Source organism: Oryctolagus cuniculus, chromosome 11, assembly GCF_051225735.1.
Source record: "Oryctolagus cuniculus isolate XC-2025 breed Fujian yellow rabbit chromosome 11, ASM5122573v1, whole genome shotgun sequence".
In the NCBI taxonomy this organism is placed as follows: Eukaryota; Metazoa; Chordata; class Mammalia; order Lagomorpha; family Leporidae; genus Oryctolagus; species Oryctolagus cuniculus.
Window position 1 is genome coordinate 12,066,575 of NC_142877.1, and position 10,756 is coordinate 12,077,330.

General features: G+C 61.2%; 1 long non-coding RNA gene across 2 annotated transcripts; it reads left to right on the top strand.

Annotated features, from left to right (window-relative positions):
- Nucleotides 1-5,322: 5,322 nt before the first annotated feature.
- Nucleotides 5,323-9,872, top strand: LOC127490938 (uncharacterized). Of its 2 annotated transcripts, XR_016217091.1 has the most exons (5): nucleotides 5,323-5,559; nucleotides 7,285-7,515; nucleotides 7,632-7,678; nucleotides 8,124-8,244; nucleotides 8,532-9,872. It is a non-coding gene; the product is annotated as an uncharacterized LOC127490938 (long non-coding RNA). The 2 variants fall into 2 exon arrangements; XR_016217092.1 differs by lacking the exon at nucleotides 7,285-7,515 and having other exon boundaries at nucleotides 5,325-5,559.
- Nucleotides 9,873-10,756: the final 884 nt, after the last annotated feature.

Sequence of the window (10,756 nt, forward strand, 5' to 3'; positions counted from 1 at the left end):
GACGCCACCGCACACCTGTTAGGATGGGGAAAATCCGAAACAGCACTCACAGAACCGAATACTGCTGAGATGCGGAGCGGAGCTGCCACTCGGGAAGACGGTTTGGCCGACTCCCGCCAGGCCGAGCGCTGTTAGCACAGGCTCCAACAGCCTTGCTCCTGGGTGCTCTCCCGAGTGAGTTACCCACACAAGAACATAGCCAAAATGTGGAAGCAGCCGAGATGTCCTTCAGTAGGGAAACGGACAAACAGCCACGCAGATGAAGCAATGCTATTGAGTACTGGGCATCAATGAGCTAGCAAGCCGTGGAAAGACGCAGAGGAAATGCAAACGCGTGTTCAGAAACCATCCTGGAAGGACTACCTACTGTATGGCATTCTAGAAAAGGCACAACTAGGGATCCAAAGCTCAGGGCCGGCCATGGGCTGGGACGGGGGAGAGGAACAGGTGGCACCCAGAGTGTTTAGGGCAGGGAAAGTGCTCTGCGTGGTACTCTAACACTGGGGCCGTGATATCAAACCGTCGCCCAAATCTGCAGGATGTAAAACACCCAGAATGACTCCTAATACAGACTGTGTGTGACAATGACACATCCATGCAGGCTCACCCACACTCCACGGGGGTCTCCGGGGACGAGCGTTCACCCGACGCTCCACGGGGGTCTCCGGGGATGAGCGTTCACCCACACTCCACGGGGGTCTCCAGGGACGAGCGTTCACCCGGTGCTCCACGGGGGTCTCCGGGGACGAGCGTTCACCCGGCGCTCCACAGGGGTCTCTGGGGACGAGCAGTTCCAGAGCGCTCAGGCCTTGATCAGCCCCCTGGGAGGCGCCTGAGAAACTGCTGTTCTTCTCCAACCTCCTTCTAATGCTTTCTAGTTTTGTGGTTGTTCTTGGGGTAAACAAAGGCAGCAAATAGGAAATAACCAGCTCTTTAAGCCTCGAGTGCACGTGTACTGAGAGCCACTTTGTCTCTCAACTCAAAGCTGCCCTTTACAAGCAAACGATGAGAGCCCACTGTGGGTGGGCTTCGCAGCCCCGGAGCTCATCCCTGCAGAGCAGCTGATGCGACCTGGAGGACGGTTTCAGCGCACAGTGGCCGCCTGTTGCTGAACGCGACAGTGGCAGGTGCTGCTCTGCCCGTGAGCAGTTCTGGCCCCATTGCCCAGGGCTTTGGGTAACTCTCTTGCCTGTGCAAAGTGGTTTGCTAGTGCCTTTCTCACTGTCCTTGTACTGCCTGCCTGCAAAGCGAGCTAGATGTGACCCCAACAACAAAAACCCTCAGCTCCAGACACCAAGAAGTTCCCAACCCCGGCTCCCAGCAATGCTCCTGCAGCAGCCCCAGCCCTGAGCCTCCTCTTCCTGTTGCCTGGCCTGAAAGACTCCGGCAGTGTCTTGTGAGTCCCAGCGTCAAAGGCCGGTCCCGCCCTGCGGAGGCGGAGCCGGGGCAGGTCTGCACGGAGTCCATGCCATTGTTCAGGGCAGGTGCGAGGGCACTCCCAGGCAGAGTTAGGGACCTTGGACTCAGTTCATGGAGAACCTCCGCGCCTGGCTGCCCAGGCTGCACCTGCTTATTTCCGAATGCCATCTGGAAAGTCTTGTGACTGTTGTCTTTTTTTTTTTTGACAGGCAGAGTGGACAGTGAGAGAGAGACACAGAGAGAAAGGTCTTCCTTTGCCGTTGGTTCACCCTCCGATGGCCGCCGCGGCCGGCGCACTGCGGCCGGCGCACCGCGCTGATCCAATGGCAGGAGCCAGGAACCAGGTGCTTTTCCTGGTCTCCCATGGGGTGCAGGGCCCAGGCACTTGGGCCATCCTCCACTGCACTCCCTGGCCACAGCAGAGAGCTGGCCTGGAAGAGGGGCAACCGGGACAGAATCCGGCGCCCCGACCGGGACTAGAACCTGGTGTGCCAGCGCCGCTAGGCGGAGGATTAGCCTAGTGAGCCGCGGCGCCGGCCGTGACTGTTGCCTTAATACCAGTCGTGTCCAAATAGTGTTTCAAAGAAGATGCTTGCAGAGGTAACGGTTCTGGAGAACCTGCGCAGGAGGAGAGCTGCAGGGCCGCCTTCTTCCCGCCCCAGCTGTTGCCCTGCGCCCCGGCTCTCGGGGGGGGGGGGGGGACAAGGTTAAGTGCCCGAGGCTCTCCCCTCTGAAGACCCCTAAAGGATGGCACGCAAGTCAGGAAGACAAGCTTGCTTTCCCTGGGGACTGCAGCCAATCTTCCCCCTTTTCCAGGGCACATCTGTCGTTAACAGAGTCGCCGATTGTCAGAAATGAGGCGGTCCCTCGGGGACCCGCGCACGGAAGCTTCCAGCACTCTGCTGCATCCATCACGCGGAGTCGGGGCTCTCCTCGGCTCGCTGCTCCTTCGGTTATCTCCCCGAAACAAATGCTGGCGGACGGGCTCTGCAGAATTCCATTCCAGAACTCGCCAGCGTTTCTAATGAATATAAATTTCCGGAAGAATATTTGAGATTGGCCACCCGCATTCCAAGTTTCCAGCGTGCCCATGACACAAGCCACTGGCTTCCAAGCCTGCAGTTGTCGTCGCTGCAAAACCTGAGCTTCAAATCACAAGACCTGAACCACCGTGCGCTCCGAGACTTGGGGAAGCATTTAACCCAGGCAATCAAGGTACTGTAACAGAAGCACTTTTATAGCTGTGACGCGCGTCCTTCCCTGCAGGTGACACTCAGCCTGGAGAAGCTGGCCGCCCATGGGGGCTGCTGGCCGTGGTGTCCTGCGAGAACGGTGGCTATGGGCATTGCCCCTGCACCAGACGCCCCCGTGCAGAGCCGGCGCTGCCCCTACTCACTCTGAATGTGCACAGGACCCTGAAACACTCCATGCCTCAGTTTCCCCATCTGACCCTGGGGCTGAGTTCATGGTGAATGAGACCTTGGCAGTAAAGAGCTGCTGAGGGCGGTGCCTGGAGCCCGGCGGGTGGGCAGTGGTGTCTGTCACCATCCAGGGGTTCGCTAAAGACTTCGATCCCCACTGGATCCCCTGAGAACGCCGTCATCCACTGCAGCCAGCCAAGGGCTCTACTCACAGGTAAGGACCACCCTGCTCTGCACCCAGATGTGGGGCAAGCTGTGAGCCCCTGGGCCAGCCAGGGCTGCCAGGCCATTCCGCCCCCACCCCCCGCACCTGCAGTGCCTCCCTCCCTGGGCCCCCCCTGCTGTGTGCGGGAGGCGGCTGAGGGCAGAGTGGGGGGCACAGTGTCTGCTGCCCGGGCGGGGCACAGGCTGCTGGTGCGGGCAGCAGCCCCGAGGCAAGCTGCCTCAACACGGCAGGGGAATGAAGTCGTTGTCCCCACAAATCTCGGGGGATCGGGTTGAGAAAGCAGTGCCTCTCAGCCAGGGACCACTTCCCCCCTCCCCTCCCAGGGACACTGGGCAGTCTCCAGAGACCTGTCCGGTTGCCCCAGCGTGAGGAGGACATTCCTGACACCCACTGGGCCAAGACCAGAGGAGCACCGATCAGCCTGCAGCGCACAGGACGGCTACAGCAGAGCCCAGGCCTGCGCACCGGCACTGAGGACCAGGACTTGGGGGACAGCGAAGCGGCAAAGGAGATGCTCATCCGGGGGACTGGGACAGTCAGGGCTGCGGAGGGAAGGTGGAGGGCTTCCAGGAAGTGGTCGCAGCACCCACAGGGGCTGGAGGGAGGAATGGGGGAGGGAGGCTGGCGCAGGGGAGGCCCACGCGGCGTGTGTGGTCCAGGTGGACCTTCAGCCCAGCCACAGCGCCCTTCCCCAAGCCAGGGTCACCAGTGACCAGGACAGGCCAGTCCTCCCCTCCACTCAGGACCCAAGTCAGGAACAGCGTGACCCAAAGCCCAAAAGGTTGGAGCGGGCTCACCACGGCAGCGGCACAGGGACCCTAGGAGCTCCTCTGATGACCACCCTCCCCTCCCCCACCCCACCTCTGCAACGCTTCGTCAGAACAGGTCCCCCCTTAGCCCGTCAGCCAGCGGCAGAGGTGTGGGAGCTGACAGGCCTGCATGAGGCTAGGGAGACGAGCCCCCTTAACCCAGCCCGGAACACACAACAGTGCGGACCCTCGGCGGAGGAGACAGTTTCCCCCAGGCACCACACACCTGCTCACCATACCACCCGGCCATTGCTCTGTTGGGCATTTATCCCTGAGAGATGAAAACTTCTGTGCAGACAAGAACATGCCCGTGAACAGCCACAACAGACCTACTGATCAAATAGCCAAAATCAGAGTCAAAATCAGAGACGATCCACCGCCTCGGCCGGTGAATGGGGACAGAAGCCGTGGTGCGTCCGCACCAGGAACGACGACGCCAAGGAGAGAGCCATTCGAGCGTGTGAGAGCTCGGGTGAGCCTCCAGGGAGCTCTGCTGAGTGGGAAAAGCCAATCCGAAAAGGGTACACACTGAAAATGAGAAAATTACCCGGACGAGGTCAGAGTGGCGATCGCCAGGGGCTGGGAGGGTTGCAGTCTCTGCTCTACATTACTTTAATTACAGCAGCCGGGAGGAGAGTCCTCGGGAAGGCAGACGTTCATTGCAGCTGACAGTTGGAGGTTACAGGGCCGGGCGGGCGGCCCCTGGGGCCGGCATCTGCCCGAGGCTGGCCGTGGCCGTGGCAGGTGCAGAGGCACAGGGCGGGGCAGGAAGCAGAGAGGCGGCCTTGGCACGACCTAGACTCCAACAAGCAAACCTCTCAGGAGAGCCACACCCCACTGCGACCCCAAAGACAGCCCCACCCCACAGGCGTCACCTAGCCCAGGCTCCCACTCTCAGCGGCAGTCAGCTATTATGGTTCCGGCAGCCAAGGCTGAACATGGGCCAGAGTTCTGGGAGGACAAGCCCCTCCACACCCATGACAGGGACGGGGGAGGCGGGGGGGGGGGTGGCTGGGATGGCAGCAGGTGACACACGAAACACAGTGTCACGGAAATGAATGCGCACACACGCCTGCTCGTAAGACCCACGAGACCTGACGCAGATAGACGGATTCATCGGCTGGGCTCCGGGCTGGGATGTCTTAGTGGTATTAGGCAAGGTGGCGCCACTGCGGGAGAATGAGTGAACGGCCCGTGGGCTTTCTCGCTTTTCTTATAAGCAAGTGCGAGCGGACAATTAACTACAGGGAAATGGGAGAAGGAAGGAAGGCAGGAGGGAGTGGCAGAACTGAGGGGGAGGGAGTGACAGAACTGGGGGAGAGGGAGAAGGAGAAGGGGGGAGGGGGAGAGAGGATGGGAGAGAGGGAACGAGAGAGAGGAAGGGGGGCCCAAAATGAGCTCAATGCTGCATCCGTGCCTTAACCAACCTGCAGAACCTGCTCTCCTCCCACCTGCACCTAGGCAGGTGGATACCATCTTGAGATAATTACAAAACTGGCTTCCCAAGGCAGGTAGAAGATAGGTACGCCTCCCAGTAACTAGAAGCTAACCAGGGTGCTCTTCTACCAAGTCGCTGTGCCCACCCTGGCAGCACGGACCGGACCACCTCCAGCCATCCATTCAGTTACCTGCCGTCCGGACAGCCCAGCCCTGCCACAGGACAGAGCCGGCCCCTGCTTCCCTGGTGAGGAGCTGGGGAACAGGGGCACACAGCAGGCGGAGAGGACGCTCCCTCGCCACGCGGAGGGAGGCGCAGGGCGCTGGTGCCGCGAAGTCCTCTCCGCAGCTCACGTCCAGCTCCAACCAGGCCGAGGCTGCGGCTGCTTCAGCGGGGGAGTCCCACCCCCACCCCTTCCTCCCGCGGGGCTCCCACGCCCCCAGGAGTCCTCCGGAAGGCGCCCTGCGGGAGACTCCTGGGGACTTGGGCTTCCACCGCTTCCGCCTGCCCTGCGGCCACTCTCTGGCTAACGCATCCCAGCCCTGGAAGCCCCACGCAGCCTCTTCGGAGGCAGCCTTCAGCCCCACCTGTTTCCAACCAAACCCTGGCCCTGCCCTATGCCGGCTCCTCCGACGCTGCCGGGCACAGGCTCGGGACGGCTGGTTCGGCTCTGATGCCCTGGCCCAGCTGATCCCAAGGTTCTCCAAGGCCCCAGGAAACTGCGGTGCTGGAGTCCAGGCCACGGGGCTCTCACCAGGCCGGCCCCACTGAACACGGGAACCCCGCGGCGTGGGCACACAGGACAGCCCCTTCGCTGCACCTCTCTCCTCTCACCTCACTGCCTCTCGCGCTCCCCCCACACCTGTCTCCCCGCCAGCTCTCTCCTGCCCGGGCCATGGCACCTGCCCTGCCCTCTGTGCCCCGCCCTCCACCCCTGCCTTCCTCAGCCCTCACCTCCCAGCCGCCCTCGAGTGTGGGCTTAGGGGCCCTTAACCGCACACTGGAAAGCAACGTCGGTGACAGCGGGGACGTCGCTTTGCTCCCTGCCCCCTCCCAGGGCCCAGAGCAGCGCTGGGCAGGAGTGGGGACTCCCGGCTGCCACAGGGGCCCCAGGGCCACCCCACAGGCGCTCAGAGAATTTCCTCCAAGCAGTGGCCTCACTCCTGCCTCTCCCCGTCGTCCATTTAAGTGGGGAAAGAATTGAAAACCAGTGAGATGCACTTAGGAGGTGGCCTTGAGGGGTCAGCGGCCCTGCCCAGCGAGGGGGCTCCTCCCGGGGTCTCTGTGTCATCAATTATTCACCGGCCCGACTGTGTCCCTGGCGCCACCAGGACAGGGAGGACAGGGGCCCTGCCCGGGGCTGCCCAGGAAGGGAGGCAGAGCCTGGGCCCAGACGCTCCCCTCTGAAGCCGCCGCGCCTCCTCGCGATCCGTCCTCATTATGTCGCCACTTTCAACAGGGCTGTTATTTTCTGATTTCAAAGGCAATGAGAAGCTTATAAAATATTCCTTTAGGTAGAGAAATAATAAAAATCCGACCCCAGCAGTCTTCCTGGACAAGCGCGGTGCACTGGGTTTGTACCCGGGGCAGTGCGATCTGCAGACCCCACCCTGATCTCCACCCCATGACGTCAGACCCTTCTTACCCCACGAAGCAGCGAAGTGTAACCCACACAGCCTGCCTCTCCTGCCGCACAAGGCTTTCTCTCCCACCCTCCCTCCCTCCCTCTCTCTCCCACCCTCCCTCCCTCCCTCTCCCTCCTTCCCTCTCTCTCTCCTTCCCTCTCTCTCTCCCTCCCTCTCTCTCTTGCTCCCCCTCTCCCCTCCCCCCTCCCTCCCTCTCCCTCGCACCCTCCCTTCCTCCCTCTCCCTCCTTCCCTCTCTCCCTCCCTCGCTCTCTCTCTTGCTCCCCCTCTCCCCTCCCCCCTCCCTCCCCCCTCCCCTCCCTCTCTCCTCATCTCCCCTCCTGTAGGGCTGCTGTATCTAATGCTGCCGTGGACAACCGGGGCGCAGAGTCTTGAATCTCCTATAATCATTTCGACCGGTAGTGAGGAAGAGGAGGATCCTGACCCAAGTGTGGCGCTGCTGCGAGGTTTCTCAGGGCTCTGGTGCTGAGCGCACCCTCCCTGTAGAAATGCTGTAGCTGAGCAACACGGGCTGGCTGCAGAACCTCCGAGCCTCACTTTGCCCTTCTGTTCAATGGGTATGATGTTTTGGATGTCCTGGTGGGGAGGGGACACAGCAGTGCAGCCCAGCCAGCGCCTCCTCTCTCTGTGACCCCAGAGCCTGCGCCCATCTCCCCTCCTTCCTGTCCCACAGGTGCGCAGTGACAGGGAGGCAGATGCTTGCTTGTACCCAACACCTCGGTGAGTGCAGCCACCCACAGACACAGCTGGATGCCGGGGGCAAGGGTGCTGGGACGCCACGAGGACACAGACCACCAAGCTGCTTTTTTTTTTAATTAATTAATTTATTTTTTGACAGGCAGAGTGGGCAGTGAGAGAGACAGAGAGAAAGGTCTTCCTTTGCCGTTGGTTCACCCTCCAATGGCCGTTGTGGCCGGTGCACCGCGCTGATCTGAAGCCAGGAGCCAGGTGCTTCTCCTGGTCTCCCATGGGGTGCAGTGCCCAAGCACTTGGGCCATCCTCCACTGCCCTCCCGGGCCACAGCAGAGAGCTGGCCTGGAAGAGGGGCAACCAGGACAGAATCTGGCGCCCCAACCGGGACTAGAACCCAGGGTGCCGGTGCCACAGGAGGAGGATTAGCCTAGTGAGCCACGGCGCCGGCCCTAAGCAGCTTTCTTGTCACCAGGAAGAGGCTCATCAGCTGCTCCGTGAGAGAAGGGCAGGAAAAGCAGAAAGTGGACATGATGCTGTCCAGTGACAATGACAACGACACGGAAGTCGGGCGTGTTGGCGTCGCACAGTCCAGGGTCTGTGTCCCATCGGCCTGTCTCGCCCCCTGTCAGTTCCCTCACCTGGGAAATGGTATAACCCACCTGGTTGTGGTGGTCAGGACTGAAGGGGCTGATGTTTATCAAGTACCTGGCACAGGTCATCAAGTGGGCGGCAGGAGCTAGGACCTCAGGTCCCTTTATCTGGGGGTCCCGGAAAAGGCCACACCTCCCCAAGCCCCTCCCCCATGTGCTGGACCAGCACGGGGGTTAGGGGGTTGGCAGGCAGCTGTGTCCCTGGCTACTCACCTGTCCTCTTCCTCCAGGGTCTGTCCGGTGGCCGTCTGCAGTGACGGGCGCCGGGGGCCTGCGTGGACTGTAGCGAAGCCCAGAGGTGTGTCCGAGTTTGGCTCCTGGCACAGGTGCATTTCTGACTAGGAAGAGCTCAGCTCCCCAGGCAGATCCCCGGAGCTTCCTGTCTGCGTGGACTGCGTCACTCCTGAGCCTACGGCCCTTAGTCCCCCGTCTCTGCCCACGGGGAGGCCAGCCCTTGCTCTGTACAGCCTGCCCCCGCCCCTGCCAGTGTGGCCAGGCGGCGTTGGCTGCAAGGCTGCATGGTTCCCTCTGGGGCGGGAGTTCTCGAGCGAGCTTAGCACCCATCCCGATTCTGCCTGGCCGGTCCACTGTCTCAGCAGCATCTGTGGTCCCCGGTGGCTGGGGACAGTGTCCTGACATTGATGCTGAGAGAAAGGGTGGGGGCCCTGAGTGGCAGCGAGTGGGCATTGTCATCAGAGCGTCATAGCCCAGGGTTGTGCATGGAACTTTCCAGAATCTGTTAATGGGGACAGAATCCGTCCCATGGCATCCGGGTCTTTAATGACTCCCAGGAAGCTCAGAGCTGCCTGCACAGTCACGTTGAGTCTGCAAAGAACTGGCCTGAACCAGCCTGAGCCTGCCGGGTGCCGGATTCCAGGTTTCATCCCCCGCATAACCAAGGTGGTAAATCACAGGTGTCAGACAATTTCACGCCGGTGTGGCTGCCTGAGGACGCAATCGACCTGCGGCAGCTCCATCTCACGCATGATTGATCGCCGGGACCCGCAGGGAATTGCAGACGCAGGCTGGGTCTGACCTTGAGAGCCGCAGCCCCTCCCAGGGGACTGGGCCCCCCAGGGACACCTGACCACAAATGCAGAGGTGCGGGTGCCCCTGGCATCTGGTGGGCAGCAACCAAGGGGGGCTGCTAAACTTCCCACGGGGCACAGGGCAGCCCCACTGCATGGGCAGAGCCACCGAGGCAGGCTCTGAGCGACAGGTACAGGGAACGTCCCATTCCACACCTGGATATGGCCGTGGACGGCACAGAGTGGGCGCCGCTGGCTTCCTGCAGAAGCAAACCCAGGCGGAAGTCCGTGCTCCTCTTCTCCTGCTTCCCTCCTGTGGCAACTCCCCCTTCCCACCTGTTCGTACTGGCATGGCCTCCCCCTGGACCAGGTGGAAGAATGAAAAGCCAGGGAGCACCTGACAATTTTGCTTGCCTTCATGAAAATACGTTGTTTTGAAAATGACCCCTGGGGAGCAGGCAAGCGGTGGAGGAGAGGAGAAGCTGTGGCATCAGCCGACCAGGTGACCGCCCCAGGTGAGAGTCCAGCGCTCACAGGAGTGCACGCACACACACACGCATGCCGGCGGCAGCTGTGGCTACGGCTGCAGGGGAGATGCGGGGAGCAGGGCCCTGCTGGGGTGCAGTCTGCGATTTACAACAGCAAGTAAGGGACTGAGCGGAAAACACCAGAAGGCGTCACTCACCACGGTGAAGGGGCTGCTGGTTGTGCGATTTTAGTTTCAGAGCATGCGTGTGCATCCACACGTGCACGCGCGCCTTGTAAAATGCACTTCTCGGAGACGGCGCCGTGGCTCACTTGGTTAATCCTCTGCCTGCGGTGCCGGCATCCCATATGGGCACCAGGTTCTAGTCCCAGTTGCTCCTCTTCCAGTCCAGCTCTCTGCTGTAGCCCAGGAAGGCAGTGGAGGATGGCCCAAATGCTTGGGCCCCTGCACCCGCATGGGAGACCAGGAGGAAGCACCTGGCTCCTGGCTTCGTCGGAAGCCACGCCGGCCGTGGTGGCCATTTGGGGGGGTGAACCAACGGAAGGAAGACCTTTCTCTCTGTCTCTCTCTCTCTCACTGTCTAACTCTGTCTAATAAATTTTAAAAATAAATAAATAAATAAAAATGTACTTCTCGCAACAGGTTGTGTGCAAACCAGTCTGAGAAATACAGGCGCGCACGGAGTGACGGGGGTGTGGGAAGGACTTGGTACAGCTCTGCAAGTTCGCAGTACAAAGAACACGAGAAGCGTCAATTTGGGGGAGAACCAGGGGTGTACAAGAAAGAAAAGGGGTCTGCTGTGCAGGGTAGCAGGTCCCTGTCACATGACGTCCGTGCTGGCTGGCCGTGATGTCACTGAAGTGGAGGACGCTGGGAGCGAGGACGGCCGGCCTCCTCCAGGGCCCTTGGGGGTCTGGCAGCCTCAAAGGTGGCAGACATT